The 13,985-nt window shown below is 41.2% G+C and overlaps 1 long non-coding RNA gene across 4 annotated transcripts in view; it reads right to left on the reverse strand.

Annotated features, from left to right (window-relative positions):
* Window positions 1-13,985, reverse strand: part of LOC135186787 (uncharacterized) — a 192,514-nt gene that overhangs the window by 160,450 nt on the left and 18,079 nt on the right. The window contains exon 5 of one of the 4 annotated variants that reach the window (XR_010307098.1): window positions 13,329-13,412. The exons of the other annotated variants lie outside the window; for them this stretch is intronic. This is a non-coding gene — a long non-coding RNA (uncharacterized LOC135186787). Of the gene's footprint in view, window positions 1-13,328; window positions 13,413-13,985 lie in introns of those variants that run through there. 4 annotated transcript variants of the gene reach the window in all.

Genomic DNA, 13,985 nt, shown 5'->3' on the forward strand with positions numbered 1-13,985 from the left:
AAAAATACTGCAGGTATGTACGACAGTAACTGACAAGCTAAGACTTCAGCTGTGAACATAAACAAAGAGGGAAGGCATACGATTCAGCATGACTATTGGAAGGTGCTACCAGAAAAAATCTGCAGCTTGTGACATTTATATGAACCATGAGCATCTTTTTATTCACTTAGACCAGACTTTTAACACTGGATCAATTTTTCTTCTTTATGCACCAACCCAAACCAATGTCTTTAAAGCCAACAAAATTGCCTCCCATTAGCACAGGCAGAAGTATCTCTTCTTTATCAAGCAATTGGGCCTGTTAATATTGCCTCAGGTAACATCTTGAACCACATAAAACCACTCTAAGGACATGGAAAAAAATGTAAAGTTTAGATACACACTTCACAGATTCACAGACTGTGAATTGGCTTGGAAAGGACCCTCAAAGACCATCTTGTCCAAACCTCTTGCAGTGAGAAGGGACACCTCCAACTATATAGATCATATTGCCCATGGCCACATCAAATCTGATCTTGAATGTCTCCAGGAACAACCACATCCCTGGGCAACCTGTTCTCGTATTTTACTCCTCTCTTTGCAAAGAACTTCTTCCTCATGTCCAACCCAAACCTACCCTGCTCCTTGTCCTATTTCCATAGGCCCTTCTAAACAGTCCTTCCCCAGACCTCCTTGTAGGTCACTTTCAGACATTGAAATGTAGCTATAAGACCTCACAAGACCCTTCTCTTCTCTAAGATGAACAACCCTGATTCTTTCAGCCTGTCTTCAGAGGAGTGGTGTTTTCAGCCTTCTGATCATCTTTGTAGCCCTATTCTGGATTTGCTTGAACAATCAAGAAAAAATACTGATGAAACTTGAAGGAAAGCATTCTCTGCAGGATTGTTTCTTTAATAAAAAGTTAAGTAAACAGCTCTACAGCTCTTAGTTTAAAAACTCCAGCTGAAAAAAACAACCTGCAGAAGGTCTGCTAGAAAAGATCATTTTTCGCTTGTTTCAGATGATTAACTTTATGGTAGACTATTAAACAGTTAAAATATCTACTAGGAACGTTATCCAAGCCCAAAATTGAGGAGATAGTCTTCAATCTTTTGACAATACTGGAGATCAGTGCTGAATTATCACAGTATCACAGTATTATCAGGGTTGGAAGAGACCTCACAGATCATCAGGTCCAACCCTTTACCACAGAGCTCAAGGCTAGACCATGGCACCAAGTGCCACGTCCAATCCTGCCTTGAACAGCCCCAGGGACGGCGACTCCACCACCTCCCCGGGCACTGGGACTCACACAAGACTTCTTTAGACTAAAATTCTAAACACATATAGCATAGCTTGATACACAAGGCTCCGGGTTTGTTACAGTTTCAGTCATCTAATGCTTTCCATATGCTAACCACTGAACAAATAAAACTGCCTCTAAATGCAGCAAGTATATACCAAGTCATAAATAAACCAACATGAAAAGGGCTGTTCATACATGGGTAAAATCTAAATTCTTCCCCTTCTTCCCTGAATATTTCTGTCTAGATGAGTCAGCAGCAATGCTGCACATTTCAGCTGAAGTCAGCAAGATGCCCCAGCGCTGTTTGAAGTGTCAATTCCACGGCCTTTCCAGAACACATTTTAATCACAATTTTGAGGCCATCTCACTTTATTTAATAGAGACTTAGCATACAGCAACCTACCGAAAGCTCCACGTGGACAGAGAAGCCAAGCTACCGTGGATCACACAGCAGGATTACAGCCTTATCCTACACTGAACCCCATGACATTACTAATTTGTGTTTCTGATAACCTGAGCGGACACGAAGTGAAGGAGAGGCAAGAGCGTTTTCGCCCAGCTCACTGTTTCGATGGCTTGCAGAAAGTTTTCCAGATGTAACATATCGTTGTGTACTGGGGATTCTTTTTTCAGTGTTTAAAGGCCTCCAGGAGCTAATACCTAATTCAACACATAATTCAGTTCCTAAATTTTGCCACGGCAACGCTTGTGTCTAATTTCTCATCGCAGCTGAGTGAAGAGAAAGCAAACTGAATACCCTGAGTAGCTCAGCTCGACGCTAGGAACGAAGAGGGGGAGAAGGCAACTGAGCAGAAGTATGTAGAACACATTTGCAATGCAGATTTACCTGTTCTATTGCAAACTGTAGCGTACTCCAGCCAGGAACCTCCTACCCGGCCGGCAAAGAGCAAGCGTGGCGGCTCCCGGGCACCGCGCTGCCGGGCGGCGTCAATCAGGGCTCATTAGCAGCTGGCAGCTCCGCAGCAATTGGCGCCCGCACGGGACGCGCTTCCCGCTCACCTCACAGCGGGGAGGAGCAGCCGGGACGGCTCGGAGCTACTTCTTTTTTTTTCCAAAGAGTTCGGTTACTTTTAGAAAGCAACGCCCACCAAACTGCCTGGCTCTGCCAGAGTCTGCCCTCGCTACCCGCTGGCTGACAGCGGGGCTCCGCAGCCCGGCCCGCTGCCCACAGAGGGGATGCCGGTACACAGCTGCCCCGCGCTTCCCCGGCGGGACCCGCCCGCCCCGGCGCCGCAGCCCGCCCCCTCCTGCTCGCGCCGCCGCGCCGTTACCTGGCCGCCCCGGGCCCCGGCGCCGTACGGCTGCCCCGCGCTCGCCCGGGGAGGTTTTCAGCAGCCGTAAAGCGGGGAGCGTGCGCTCCCCGAGCGCCGTGGAACCGGTCGCTGCGACCGGCAAGAGGCAGCGCGGTAAAGCGGCCCTCAGCCCTGCGGCGGGCTGGGCCCTGCGGGCGCGATGCCCTGCTTTGGCTCCGGCTTCGGAGCACCGGGGCTTGTCTGCCTCGAGAGTTGCCCACCTGCGCCGAGGGCTGCTCCCGCCGCCGCGAGCGGACGGGCCGGGCTTGCCCGGGGCTCCCTCCCTCCCCACTCAGCCGGGGCCGAAGCAAGAAGAGGCGACCCTAGTCCCAGAGAAGGTAGGGAGAGGCAATACGTAGAAAGTTTTTAACGGGTTATGGCAACAGGTCCTGCAGGTTCCGAGCGAGGCCGGCACCTGCATTCGATCGCAGAGCCTGCAGCTCCTGCGACACTTGAGCGTTTTCCCTGCCTCAGGGTCTAGATTGACGACACCTGGCAGATAGACTGGTGTGCAGGCCTTAACGACTTTCTGGTGACACCTGGGGACATGCGGGGTTTGTGCATGTACGAGTCACGTACTGTCGAGTCACATACCCACCACCTGAAAGTAGCAGTGCGAGCAGTAAAGTTCACCCAGAGCGAAGCAGGACCCACAAGTCTTCCCAGCACAGCTCTGTGGGAATGAACATCACATCTGACAGCAGGATCGGATCAGGAACCGTAAGTGCAGTTTTAAAGGTGTCCGAAGTGCTACAATTAATGTTACTTCCACAAAGCCTCTTCATGTCCACACATATCTTGAATTCAGTCCCATGACAATACTGTCTCCTTATAAAAAGGAATTTCCTCAATACTGATTAATGATTTCGTTCTCCTGTCCATTCTGTCCTCAATCTACACTTTGTCCTGTAGTCCAGGATGCTACCACACAAGTTACGGTGCTCAGCTGTCTTCAAAGGCAGCCTGTGAAATTTCACTGTCTGAAGCCAGGGTTAGTTTTATTTACCCTAAGGGAATTGATTAAAGAAAGGTTCCTTTTAAGAGGAGGAAGTATGTCAAGAAGCATTTCCCAGAAGCACGTTTATGATCTATTCCTCCCCATGGGAAGGAAAAAACCCCACACTCCACAAACAATTAGGAAATGAAGATTTTTTTTTTTCCCTACTGGATGATAAAAACTAAACTACTATTAAAAAAAAGGCATCCTAACAGCTACTGCAGAGATGGCAGAAAACAAAGCCTTTTGAAAGTCTTCCATGCATATAGTATGCATACCAGCAGCCACAGACCCAGATTTCAGCCATTTATAACAGAAGTAGCTTTCGCTAATAAAGAATTAATGGGAAAGTTTGGTTGGGCTGCTATAGCTCTGAAAGCAATTTCAGAAAGCACAGAGCAATGCAATCACTGAAGAGCAGGTGAACTAATCTACAGTCCTCATTAATACAGCAGTTTTTCCAACATTAAGAAGCAGCAGAAATAAAGCAATTGCAACTGGAGGCATACTTTTCTCGCCCAAAGAAAGTAATCTGTCAGGCATTTAGGTGTACAAATACATTGACTCAAAGCGTGATTCATCCAGTTTTATTCACTATTTTCTCTTGTACTGCAAGAGCACAGTAGAACTCTGCTCCTTCATATATTCTCTTTTCTAGACCACCTGCAGGTTAGAGGTATGACTGTATGGTGTGACTAACAAACCCAACAGAGTATAGACTTGACTTTTCTTGTTTTACTTAAGCCATTCATACTTATTCCATGTGAAAGGCTAAGACTTAAGTTCAGAACAGGTTTTGCCACTTCCTTGCTGCAGCTGTGAACCACTTCAGAGGTTCAGTGGTCCACAGTGTGGCAGAAGTGTGAGCTAAGAGTGCAGCAGAGAAATAGTCTCCAACAGCATATCAGAGCACCAGATATGACCATGCATACTTTCATGCAAGGGTCCAAACGCATCTGGTAACCAGAAAACTGACTGGAGTCTAGTACTCCTACTGTAGCTTAGTAAAAAATTCCTAGATGGGTCTATTAGTGTCAAGGGAGCTTTTGGGCCAAGCACCGAGTCTGAGTCCCAGAAGTAACAAGATTAAGGAGAGATGATGCAATCTTTATCTTTGTTGATTAACAAGAGAGAGGATCAGACTCTCACAATTAGTTACTGAGCAACAGCAAAATGACATTGAAATCTAAGGTTTCATTGCCCTTTTGCTAAAACCAGACTACCTTTGCTACCTAAATGTTTATCTTCCTGGTGTGGTTCTTATAGTTCTTCCCTTTCTCCAACATTTTTGCCAAGGATGACTGGATGATCTTGGAGGTCTCTTCCAACCTGGTTGATTCTATGATTCTATTCTATGATTCATTAGAGGCATCAGGAGAAGGAAGCATTCACTTTCCACAGTACAGAGGATAACCAAAGGGAAAATCTTAGTCAACTGGCAAGGAGATAAAAATACTTTTTATACTGAATCAGGACCACACACTCCAAAATTGAGCCACAAATAGACAGATGATGCCCCAGCATTCATAAAATGTGATGCAGATTTACACTATGAAAAAACCCTGCAATCCAAGCAATTACATTTTGCAAAATAAAGGACATGACCAGGAACAAATGCAAGACAATCAAATAAACCTTCCATAACACTTCTCTGAAAGGAAATAGTGCACTGAGGTACTTATACACATATTGCCTTATCAAAAGTACTTCAGGCAATTTAGAAATGTTCACAGAAACAGAGAAAAAGTTCAATGTTAAGCTTGAAGAGATTTTACTGACATTAAGTCAGTCTTGAGACACGAAATAAAGCAGGAGTTTCTGCTTTATGAAAAGGCTAGGTTGAAAAGAATCCATATGATGGTTTTAGCTGCTTACTTTAAATTGCTGTTCACAAGACTAAGCTTTCTTCTCTTCTATAGTTTAGACTTGGGTTTGTTGCTTTGTTTTTTTACCAGCCTGCTAAGTGATAGAGCTTCAGCAGTTCTGTGAAGCAAAAGTGCCATCTTGTGGTACTGCTAGTAAGCTGACTAAGACGCTGCCTTTTCAGGTCACGTATTAGAGGTACTAATATTAAAATCTCATTTTTTAGAAGAATTCATCCGTCAAACAATAAAACATTTTAAAAAAACAACAACCAAACCAAAAAACCCAACCAACCAAACCAAAAAATCCCAACCCTCCTGGCCTAGTTCACACCTCTATAGACTGACACTATGAAAGGTGATGTTCTCTAGTCCTTGCTGGAGGACATGAATCACTGTATTTGGCAGGACTATTTATTCCACTGCAGGAGGAGGACATTCAAACTGTCATTTGAACCTATAGTCCTGCCCCTTATTGTCCACTCCTGTGGTATTTAATCAAGAAAGCTACTGAGACCAAGACTACTTGTAGGTATGCCTGGAATGTCAATTCTTGCTTCCTTACCTAGGCTGAAGACACCACACATTTAAGTAACAGAAACCCCACCTAGAGAAACAAGAAACTAAAACTGTTAAAAACATCTGCCAAACATACTTTGTAGATCTAAGATTCCTTTTTATAAGCAGTCTCTGGTTTTTATGCTGAAGAATTAATTAAATATATGTATTTTACAGAACTAATTCATGATTCAGCAAGAAAACTAAAATGAACAGACAGGAACTGCTGCCAAGAGTGGTTATTTTAGTGACCTTGAAAAATGACCTTTTAAATAATGAATTTGGAGAAGTACACTATAAACCAAAAAAAAGACAAAACCAACAAACCACCAAGTCAGAGTGCTATATCCCTATCAGGACTGCTAATAGCAATAGCTTCTAAAGAATGAAGATATTAAATGCATCATACAAAACTTGCTGTAGCTGCTATGTATCAAACATCCTAAGCACTGAACATGCCTGCTTCAGTACACCTCCCTAATAGAACTGCAGTTCTGCTCAGTATGTTCTGCCCACTACTGGGACCGGGTGAGTGTAGGGCAGTGCAGCATTGCCAAAGTGAAAAGATTACAAAATTATGCCTTGAAGGCCTTCTTATGGCCTGGAGCTGCCCAGGGAGGTGGTTGAGTCACCACCCCTGGATGTGTTTAAAGGTCATTTGGATGTGGTGCTTGGGGATACAGGTTTAGGGTGAACCTTGTAGAATAGGGATAGTGCTTGGACTTGGCAATTGTGAGGGTCTTTTCCAACCTGAATATTTATGTGATTCTGTGCTTCCCCAAGTACTTAGAAAAAGATAACTAAACAAAAAGTGATGCTCCATATTCAAACAGTTCCATAATGCGTAGACTTGGTGATCTTAAACTTTTCTCCCAACCAAAAAGATTCTATTAATTAATTATTCATCATTCCAGAAGAGGTGAAATAGTGCCTAAGAAAGGCATTTAAGGACACATGCTTTATACAATTGGAAGAATGGCTAATTCATGTCAAACTACTGTTTAGGTAGTGCATAGTGATGCAAAAGAAATTGTGTGGTTCTGCAGCTAGCCTGGAGTTTGTTTTTATTCCTTGACTCACTTAAAGACAAAGTAGAATAACTAGCAAAAGCAGCAGTTCTGACTTTTTTGTCCAAGCTTAAAGGAGGATTGCTTTATAAAGGATATGACTCCCTACTTAACAGAAGTATATTTTCTTTTAACTTTGAAATTTATCATATTGAAATGAAACAGTAGTTCATCATTTCTTATCACTGCATTCCTGCAGTGGACTTCCTCAGCCTTTTCCCTTCTATTCAGGGAAGTCATATCCTAAGCTGCAAATCATAATTCCCAGGCGTCTGTACATAGTGTGTTTTGTGTTTTTTTTAAGTATCAAACCATGTTGTTTGTATGGACCACATGACCTATGGTGGAAGTTGGTCTCCTCATCCTCATATGAATATGAAAAATGTCATGCTGATTTATTGAAGAGTCACCCCCATGCTCAGACTGGCCACAGGAAACTGTCTTTCAAAAAACTACTTTTAATAAACAACTTCTATAATGTTACTGTTAATCAAAATGTTGATATGGGAAGTAACCACCAATTGTCCTGAAGTCCTTGAGCCTGCTATGGACATTTTCATGCATTACCAGAAGCACAGTGTTTTGTCACTAACTTGATAAGATCCAGATGGGGGGTTCCTAACAGTTAATTTTCATTTATTAAAACAGTTCAGCGTGCACCTATCAAGATGTTCATAGACAAACATATTCAAGAGACATAAATGAGTGGAGATAATCAACTCCACAGCACACCATGAGAAACAGTTCCTATGCTGGAGCTTATAACCAGATATAATGGAGAAGAAAACCTGCCTCTTATTTTTGTAAATTATTTAGAGAACAATCAGTGATGGGCTTTAGAAGGCGTTTGTGAATTGAAACAGAAAATAAGAGTGCAGAACCCAAGCCTTAATCCTCCAATTTAATTTCCTTTAATCTTGCTTATAGAATATAACCTCTTTTATAACTATCCAATTTTTCACCAAAGCCTGGCAGTTTCAGATCTTCTTATGCCTTTTTACCATGAGATACATGCATTGCTATTCTCCAGACAGACTTTCCCCCCTCTCTAGGTTTCTCCACCTCGTGTTCAACACAGCATTCATTTTCTAATCTAGGCTGGCTGACACTAAAACTAGAACAAGAACTGAAGATAAGGCATTGCAAGTGGTCATTTGGCAGCATGCTGGGTTCACACTTCCAGCAAATACTCAAAGCACAGGTAGGGTGGCAAACACAACATTAAGACTAAATAAAAAACAATTTATATCCACCCCCATTGAGGTTTGAAGCTGGGATAGGTAATTTGCTGCAAATGGAGGAGGAACACTACAGACTTCACTGCTCCCGGCTTTTCTGGGTCTTGGTCATTTACCTCATCACGGGGTTTCTTCACATAACCTGACCTCCAGTTGTTTTTGAACAAAAGAGGTAACTGCTGAAGGAGATTGTGGGGACAATAGGAAAGAGACAGCTCATTGGTTGATTTCATCAGGACCTGCACTATTGTCAGTATTTAGCAAGAAAATAAAATACCTTTTTTTTTTTTAAACCAAAACCAAGAGTTGATTTTCTTCCCTAAGTGAAACCACTTTATTTAAAAGCAGCAGGCCTAGCAAAATAAGAGACAACTTAAGAAACCCCAGTGGCTCAGACACATTCCATTTGGTCTGATATCTTGTAACGTGTAATTTACTTCAAAGGACAGTAAGTTAGAGGCTATGATTTTAATGATTGTCTTGCAACTGATCATTTTGTGAAGTACAAAATAAAGTGCAGTTAAACTAAGTATTATCCTCTCACCCTTCCAGAGAACAGTATTTCATTTAAGCTATACAGATAGGGGGAGTTTGAGGGTTAGTGATAGATTTGAAAGCTTGTTTGTGGCTACTTGAGTTCCAAAACTTCAGCCTTATTTTGGCTAGTTCACATTTTCAAAACTTCACAGATGCTTTAAAATCTCATATGGTTTAATTGCTCATCTTAAAGTAACTAAACCTTCTAGAGGGCCCAGTTCTTCTTTTGCTTTAGCAGCACTTTTGAATTAAGACTACAAGCTCCCCCCAAAAAGGAGAGAGATTGTTGTTCTTTCACCACTCAAAATAATTATATTGCCACCACTTAGATTAGGAGAAAAAGATAGATGGCCTTTACTCAAAGATGCTCTGATTTGCCCTTACAGAGTTAATTGGAGGACTGACATCTGAAAGAGCTCTCTGTCTCACAGGACTCATTTTCTCTTTACTCTTAACTGTACCAACTTGAAAGATAGAAACATTTAACAGACTGCTCCCCAGACATGAATTGTGTTTGCTAATATTTTCACACTGTGGTATAGCAATCCTGCCCAAAACCTCCCAGCAAGCAGCATCTTGAACATGAAATATATACAGTGCCAGCAGAAGAAATTGTCTGTTTTGCTCTTAACTCCTGAAAGTATCAGTGGAAACCAGGAAACAATGTCAGGTATGCTCATCAGTCACAAGTAATTACAGATCCCTATCATCACTGCTTTTCCAAACAATCATCTTATCTCTGACAAGACACTGAAAAAGCCTGGACATTGCAGGAAGGATTCAGCCCAACAAGTTTGCTGTCAGAAGAGTGAAAAAATAGTAAGAGTGTTGCCTAAATACATTTACTGTTCCTTATAATTAGGGAGAAAATATAAAAAAGAAAGTCAACTGTCAGCCTAACTGGCTTCTGGACACCTCTTCACACTTTCTTTTTTAAAGTTTTTGAGAAGCTGTCTAACACTGCTTTCCTGATGTAGTTTGTGATTATTTTTCATAACTAGTAAGTAATTAAAACTGCATTCCAATCAAAGTCCTAATGAGTGGAGGCTTTGCCCAGTGATCCATCAGGAGAGTCACTAAAGCCTATGCCCAGTGCAATGCCTCCCTATAAAGGAATTTAATTAAATGAAAAGTATGAATGAAGTGACCATATGGACATCAGTTATGGAGAGATTCTGTGACTTGGAGGTGAAATTATAACAAGATTCTTATAAGAAAATAATAAAATATCTGCTGAATATTCATAATATTGGAAAAGGAGCTGTGGTTAGAAAGGGAAGGGTATCAAGAGACTGTCTATACTAACAATAAATTACAATTCTGAGGCACTTTGATAGCAGAAAAAAAATGTTGCAGGAACAGAAGAATTTAATTTCTCTTTAGTACCAATTGCAATGGCCCCATGCTGTTCTGTTTGTATTTATTGTATATTTTTGTTTGTTGCCACCAGAATGTAAGCTCTCCCGAGCAGGGCCCGGCTGTTTGTTTGGCACCAACTCCCTTATTATACAGTACTGAGTACATTTCAAACGGGGGCTATACATGCTATGTTAATCCTTTCCCTGAAGCAGGCTAATTAAATCAAAACCTGATAAAATGGTGCTTCAGTTTTCACATAAATCAACAGAATGAAGGTCATTTCAGTTTTAACTCAGATGGGGACTGGTGAAGAAAACAAACAACAAAAGTTTCATTTGAAAAAAATGTAATTATATCAAAACTATTCTATGAGCAGTGACAGAATTACTCAGGCCTCTGTGTACCTATTAGGAAGCTGTAACTGAAGTCATTGGTTGCATTCTTCCATTGACACAGCAAGACCTGCCAATACAGATCTGAGCAGAGGAGTTCAGTTTATGGCACTGCAAGTGGTTGGTAGAGTTTGCTTTTGTGACAGAGCCAGGTGAACAGCAATGGACCATCAGCTATTTCCATTTCAGGACCCTGTGGCTTTTACAGAGTCACAGAGGAATGTTATCCACAGATCACACTACAGCAGGATTGTTCACAGAATCACAGAATTAACCAGGTTGGAAAAGACCTCTAAGGTCATGGAGTCCAGCCTATCACCTAACCATTCTAATTAACTAAACCATGGCACTAAGTGCCTCATCCAGCCTCTTCTTAAACACCTGTAGGGATGGTGACTCCACCACCGCCCTGGGCAGCCCATTCCAATGCCGATCACTCTTTCCATGAAGAACTTCTTCTTAACACCCAGTCTAAACCTGCCTTGGCACAGTTTGAGACTGTGTCCTCTTGTTCTGTCACAGAGTGCCTGGTCTCCTTGCACCTGCCCAAGTTATGCTTGCAAGAATTTGCAAGTCCCATCAGGAGGCCTGCGCCTACATAACTGAGACCTAAATATCTAAAAAGCTTGGAGAGTACCCAAATGCTGTACCCTTTTTACTATTTCAGTAGTATTTTCTGTCCCATCATATGTGCTATGCCCAGACGGAAGTCCTCAACATGAGAGCCTTCATTTAAATCTGTACCTAGTCTGCTGATTAAACCTAACTTGCTGTCTTAAAACAACCACAGAAATGAAATCCAGAGCTGAATGAATTTTATTGCATTGTCATAAAAGACTGCATATGGTTCAAGAATTAGAAGATAGCAGTGAACTGTCTGATTTCAGAGGGAGCTTCAGGTGACTGGCATAGACCAGAAGATATCTGTTAATACCTTGTCACATTATAGGTTTACAGGAAAAACATTTACATGAGCTGGTATGAAGTCCATTCAGTAAAGTTCTGTAATTTGGTAGCTTTAATTCCTCATTGTTTTCCAGACACATACTCAAGAAAGCTATTATAAAGGAAATCAAAAAGTACAAGCACTAAAAGATCATTTCAAATCTAATAGGGCACCAGAATTTCATCAAAATAGTATCTGCTTCTGTCAGTGCTACCCATTTGTTGCATAGAGCAGAAGTTATGCCAGTGAAAAAAAACAGATTGAAGTGGATAAATTGAGGGGGTTGTTTGTAGCGAGCTTACGTTTTCTTTAAAGCACAGCTTGTATCTGATTTACCTGTCCTAATGCAGGCCAGTGTGAAGAATATGTTATTAATCCTTTTAATTTCAAACACACCTCTGTGATTGCAATTTAAAGGAAAACACATGACTTAGAATCCCACTTGATCTCTTTGTGCTAGTTCTAGCAGTGCATGGGCTTTAATTCTAATCAGGATAACCAAATCCATAGCTGAGACTGGTAGAGAGAAATACATGCCAATTTCATAGGAAAAACTTCTCTTTTTTTTTTTATGTTAAAGGATGGGCAAAAGGAGAAGTACTGAGCAGCAACTGGAGGTGCTGGCCTGAATGAGCAAGAGCTGAAGTACAGTGAAGAAGAAGGGGTTCAACAAAGACCACATAAGAGGTAGAACTGCTTCACTACATTTTATTGGGTGGCAGAAGGGGTGGTTTAGTATTTTCATCAATTCTCATTTCAGTTTATATTGTCTTGGGATATTAGCATTTTTACTCCCTGTGGCCAAAGCTTTTAAAACTAAGGGTGATTAAATTAGCTTTTAAGCAAAACACAACGTGCAGACTAAAGAAAGAAACTAAGTAAAATAGAAGACCTCAAGCTGGCACAGGCCTGAAGATACTGTTATATAATAAATAGCTTTTCATTGGTCTGCTTCACTTTCATACTGGGCACCAGTGCATGGAGCAAGACAACAATCTGGCTCTGAACAGTCAATTTCTTGAAGTGTGATGGTGTAGCTGCATACTTCCAAGCATAAAAATGCTGTCAAAGCAGCATACAATTTAAGGTTTGTAAGCAAAAGAAAGCGGAGGGCTCATCAGCAAAAATGTCATTGCTAAGAATAAAAACAGATTTTATTTTATTTTAAATGCTATTCATGACTCCAAGGGGAAAATTAGAGTCTTTCATAGAACTAGTAGGAGAAAGCAGCAAGGACAACAAATGTCAAGTTAAAGCAGATATATTTGCTGGTGGGTCATTTAAATTGTGCCTGAAGGATAATCCCAGCAAGATGGGTATTTCAACTTCGTTTAGCAGCATCCCTAGCTGGGATAAGGAGGTCTAATCACTTTATTAGAACAACAATGTCATTAGAGGAGAATTTGGGAAGAATGAGCTAGATTTTCTTACTTCTTGACTTTTATAAAGATTTAACAAGATAACTTTAGCAAGCAGCTTGAAACTGTGGATATTTATGATTTTAGCAATTAGTCTGACTTTGTGGTATGCCAAGAATCTGACTGTGCAGCAGACCAAAAATTGCATAAAAATACCAAAACATACAATGCAGCCTATATTTATATTTTCTTCCTCCCTAGATTTCAAAAATGGCAGAGTACAGCCTATTTTCTTTTGCTCTTTGAATGCTTTAGAGTATTACACTCTTTTACCTCCAGACATCTTTATTCCTTTTTGAATAGTACCTAGAATTCAGATGACAGGAAGAATCACAATTTGACCTTCCTTACCTTTCACACAGAGCTCCTGAGACTCTAACCAGCAAAGTTTGGGACACTATCTTCACTCCACCTTAGCTACTTCTGAGGATGTCCTCTAACTGATAACAGTGTTAAGGATGGCAAACAGATAATTATACTAATTAACTCAAGCTGAGGTTTGATAATGTCTTTAGCCTCTTCCTCCATCTAACCACCTACATCTGTGGCAGAACACACAGTGTCACTGCCTTCCTCTGTAGTGCTACATTTTGATTTTTTCTATGCTGCAAGAAAAAACCTGATAAAAAGAAGGCAGCACTATTCCTGAACATCACACTACATCTGGAGATTCTCCTAATTAAAAGCTACTGAGTAATCAGAGCACCCCTGAACTAGGAATTGGAATGTGAATTTTTTTGATAGAAGCTTGCAAGCTACATGCCAATTTTCATATTGAGGGGTCTGTAATATCATCTTGGAAGACACAGTAAACAGATGCTCAGAGCCCCACCCAGCTATGGAACAATGTTCTTAGAGTATAAAGCTCAAAGCAAGAAATGCATAATGGTGATAAATTGGGAAAAGAGAACAAAGGAGTTTCTGGTCCTTGCCTGTTATTGGAGGGTGCCATACCACTTCTTTCTTGGGTTTCCTTGCCATATTTTTGCAGAATCAGAATGCCATTAAAAATA

This window comes from Pogoniulus pusillus, chromosome 26 (assembly GCF_015220805.1).
Source record: "Pogoniulus pusillus isolate bPogPus1 chromosome 26, bPogPus1.pri, whole genome shotgun sequence".
Lineage (NCBI taxonomy): Eukaryota > Metazoa > Chordata > Aves > Piciformes > Lybiidae > Pogoniulus > Pogoniulus pusillus.